General features: G+C 47.6%; 1 pseudogene; it reads right to left on the reverse strand.

The window, feature by feature from the left end:
- The window catches only part of LOC104833462, a 4,684-nt pseudogene that overhangs the window by 332 nt on the left and 4,014 nt on the right, over window positions 1-338 (reverse strand).

Raw genomic sequence — 338 nt, forward strand, 5'->3', positions numbered from 1 at the left:
CATCCAGACTGTAATGTCCTAACTTGAGCAGAAGAATATTGAGGGAGACCATGCTAAGAGTTTTGCTGAAGCTGAGGAACATGACATCCACTTTTTATCTCCTCAGGCACAACTGCAGGCTATCAGCTTGGCGAGGCGTCATTTACCCCTGGTAAGTCCATGTTGACAGTTCTTCCCCTTTAGGCGCCCAGAAATGTCACTCAAGAGGACTCTGATTGCACACTCTTCACCAACATCAGCTTGTACAGCCTGGGGTTCCCTGGGTTGCACTTTTGGCCTTTTTCAAAGATGGATGCGACATTTTCTTTTCCTCTCTCACAAGTGACCTCTGCCAATCC

Source organism: Haliaeetus leucocephalus, unplaced genomic scaffold (genome assembly GCF_000737465.1).
Source record: "Haliaeetus leucocephalus isolate CR32 unplaced genomic scaffold, Haliaeetus_leucocephalus-4.0 Scaffold290, whole genome shotgun sequence".
Taxonomy (NCBI): Eukaryota; Metazoa; Chordata; class Aves; order Accipitriformes; family Accipitridae; genus Haliaeetus; species Haliaeetus leucocephalus.